This window comes from Gavialis gangeticus, unplaced genomic scaffold, assembly GCF_001723915.1.
Source record: "Gavialis gangeticus isolate Ggan-Ray unplaced genomic scaffold, GavGan_comp1, whole genome shotgun sequence".
Taxonomy (NCBI): domain Eukaryota; kingdom Metazoa; phylum Chordata; order Crocodylia; family Gavialidae; genus Gavialis; species Gavialis gangeticus.
Window position 1 is genome coordinate 11354474 of NW_017729019.1, and position 3822 is coordinate 11358295.

The window sequence follows — 3822 nt, forward strand, 5'->3', positions numbered from 1 at the left end:
TCAGTATGAAGCAGATGCGGGCACGGGACTCGCTGGACTCCATAAAGAAAGAATCAGTAATGCTGATTTGATATGAGGCAAAGTTCATCACCCGTTTAGATTCAAAGGGACTCCTGGAGTGCAAGTCACTCCTGAGCCAGGCCTGGGTAGCACAAAGCTGAGGTACCCTGCCAAGTCTACTGAAGAAATAAAGAAGACTGAAGGGGTGAATATTGCTAGAGCAGCCAAAACCACAGTTCCCACTGCTCTTTGACTGAGTAAGGCTTTCAGGATTCGGCCCTATATTTTGAATGTGAAGCAGCCAGCAATTTGCTGTGAAAAGAGCACTGCTGAAGCTTACACAGTAATATTTATGAACTTAGAAGCAAGTTCCCTAACCTGTAATCAGAAGTGTCCTGAAAGACATCAGACATCAGGAAATACACCAAGTTCTTCCACACTAAGCACCCTTAGGCAAAAGCCAGATGAGAGGGGAATTTTAAACAGAGCTCTCAAGGCTAGCAAGTCTGGGCTCTGTCAGACCCACAGGGTAAGTGAATTTGGAGAGGCCTCTCCTGAGAACAGCATGCCTTCTAGCCATACAAAATAAGGAACAGCGAGCAAGACCGATTCATCTGATCTTGTCTGCCGCGGTGGTACAGAGGAAGGGAGTTATCTTGCAAGTAGCCAGCACTCAAACCATCAAGAACGGAGATTTGCAGATCCATCTCAACACACGTGGATTGTGCCTGGAAGCAAGACTCTCCTGTACTGTAGGTCTCCCCAGCACAGAGAGAGAGGGCAGCATCACCAGTGGTTAGAGTGGAGGGTGAGAGTCAGGAGTCCTGGGTTCTTTTCTTCTCCCTCCCTATTACTTGTGTGTGACTTGGGGTAAACCTTTTAACCTCTTCTTGACTCAGTTCCCTCCTCGGTAAAACGAAGCTGGTAATATGCGCCCATCTTTACCAGAGAGAAATGCAAAACTCTAGACCTCTTGGTTCAGAGATGATACCAGAGCACTTGGAGAGCTTCGGATGAAAGGCAAGGCAATATGAATACAAAGTCTGATCATGTTATACTCAGGCCTCATGCAAACCTCCTGTGATTCATAGGCTATGAATCTCCTCGTGTGAGACAGGAGCAGAATAGGCAAAAGAGGTGCGTTGTGAGGAACCAGGTGTCATCTGGTCCTACCCTCTTAGGGCTGCTGCAGGGGAATTAGCATCACCTCTCACAGCAGCTTGAGAGTCCTGTGCCTACCCTGACCCTGGATCTCTCTAGAGAGAGTGGCTGCAGTCCTTGTTGTTCCCTCTGACAGCTGGTTCCGTAATCAGAAGAAGCTGTGCTTGCAAACAGATGAAATCTCTCTGCATTTTATGTAACACTTGTTGAGAGCTAAACATTCACATTTGCATTTGTCATGGAGCTGAGCTTTTAATGAGCAAAACTCCAACCTGTGTGTATACTACACGGATGAATCACAAACTGCCAAAACTGGGGGAAGGAATCTAGGAGGCCCAAGAACACTGGGGTGTCTTTGTGGACCTCCGTGAGCTGTGGATCCATTGTCTGGTGTTAGACAGTTATGGATGGAGAGGAGTAGAGAAAAGGAACTCCACAGGGGACAATCGGAAGTAACCTGTCCAAAAGATAAGATTTTAATAAATCCAGCAATTAGCTGTTGACTGCTAATTGGAACAAAGAGGGATTAGGAATTCAGTGGAGGAAAGTCTGAGGTTTCAATAGAGTGAGTGTAACATTTGCCTTTCCATTCCACCAGTCCGAATGAACAAGCACACCGTGCAAGTCAATTTGTCAAGTGGAAAAGGCGTATTCCCTATGCACATACATCGCGTCAGGTCTAATGGAAAAAATGCTAAATACTTCCTTATGACCTGGTTATATTACACTGCCTTACCATGCTGATCTCTTCATTTGCTTCTATGAAAATGATAAGGAAGCTTCAGATGAGTTTGCACCACGACATGCATGCTTTGGGAGGATGGCTTTCAGATATGTCTGTCCCAAAAGCTCCCTGCACAGCTAACTTAAGTGTAAATGAAACAACCCCCCCACGCTGTGTTTATACATCCTGCATTCTGAAGTCGTGTTTCACGTCCTTCCTAATGCCTGTATATAGATGTTATATAACTGGGACTCCATCAGTAGCTCTAGGTCTTCAGAGCGAGTGCATTTCAGAAGTAATGCCCATGCCCTTTCAGTCAGGGGGAAAGACCAAATGACAGAGGAGAGGAGCGAAAGGATGCGGCCAGCCTTGAGTGCCTAGGTGCTCATCAGCCTAGTGTAGGTGCTGCCTTAGTTTGGGGACATAACCCAGAGACAGCATTTAACTGGGTGCACTAAGGGCACAGAACATAGGAAAAGGGGTTCTCATGAAATACTTAAACATGGTTTTTGCCTTCATCCTTTTCAGGGAGCCAAACCTGAGCTTGAAGGACAACCTTCAGGGTGAGAGGAGACAGCACACCCTAGAGAACTGAGAAGTCTTTTCCCAAGCTCTGAATTGCCTCATACTAACAAAGAAAGCCATTTATCATCTCTCCTTCAAAGTCTTATTATCCTACCCTTTCAAGTCCTTGCAGCGTCTGTTTCCATGATCAAACAATTTTAAGATCGTGTACAACTTCAGTCATATTCTTCATCAGCTGCAGCCTATTTTTTTTTTAAATGCCTGCCTTCATTTCCTAACAGAGTCTTGCTTGCAAACACAGCTGGCATTCAGACAATGCAGAAAAGCACAGGTACGTTTTGCACCTGGAGTGCAGCCAAGGCTAAGGGGTGCAGGTTACTTCCAAGGCACGTTGTGAACGTTCGAGGGCTGAACGGATCACTAGGGGGCTGCGTGGTCGACACGCACCCGGCCACACGTCCCTCACTTTATTCACCGTCTGTCACTGGCTATGGCAATCATCTCCTTTGCTGCCCTGGCTGTCATCACACAGCTCCTCAGCCCTTTGTGGACCTGCCTATCGGGAAACATTGGTCCAAATTCACCTCTTTATTATTCTGTGCGGTGTTTATAGCACTGGGGTCTCAGGGCCAACCGAGCAGAGGGTTTAAGCGCATCCAGCTGGACCCTGTAAGAACGAAGTCAAAGGCACATCCTCTCCCCAAAAAATCTTCCAGTCCAAATTGACATGAACGACTACAGAAGAGGGACAGCACGTTTGAGCAGAATGATCCCTGTGATGGCAGCAAATGTCACGGTGGGTTATTTAAGACCCCTGCTGCACGGCGGGGAATCACGGGTTTCCCGTGGTGGAAGCTGGGTCAGTGGCAGGCGTTTGTTGTCCCTGCAAGGAGGCCTGAGGAGGCGGGACGGCCCGCTTGACGGAGCACCGCTGCCCGTTGCAAGGAGCGGGTCAGCCAGGACGTTACCGCATTAGTAGGACGAGCGTGGCCCCCCGGGCGGAGCGGTGACCCCCTTGACCGAACCCGGAGCCCCGCAGCCACTTGCGCAGTGTGCTCAGTGACCAGTGTCAGCAGGCCCAGGCGGAGCGATACGGGGCATCCTTGTACGGCGCGACCCGGGGACGAGAGCATCAGCGGGGGCCATCTCAAGCTGAGTCCCACGGCCCCCGGCGTAGGGCTACCGCTTGGAGTTTCTTTTTTTAACGGGACAAAAACAGGGTTATGTGCTAGGGGCTAACGCCCCGCACCATCGGCTCTTCGCAGTCCTCGACCTGGCCGGGAAGGAGGCCTCGTCCAGTCAGGTTTGGCCTTGGAGCCCTTCGTCTGAAGCCTCCGACCAGCACTCCCGTCCTCCTGACTCGTGCGCAGTAACCCCCGCACCCGGGAGGCCTGCTCGGGTTACGCCGGAGG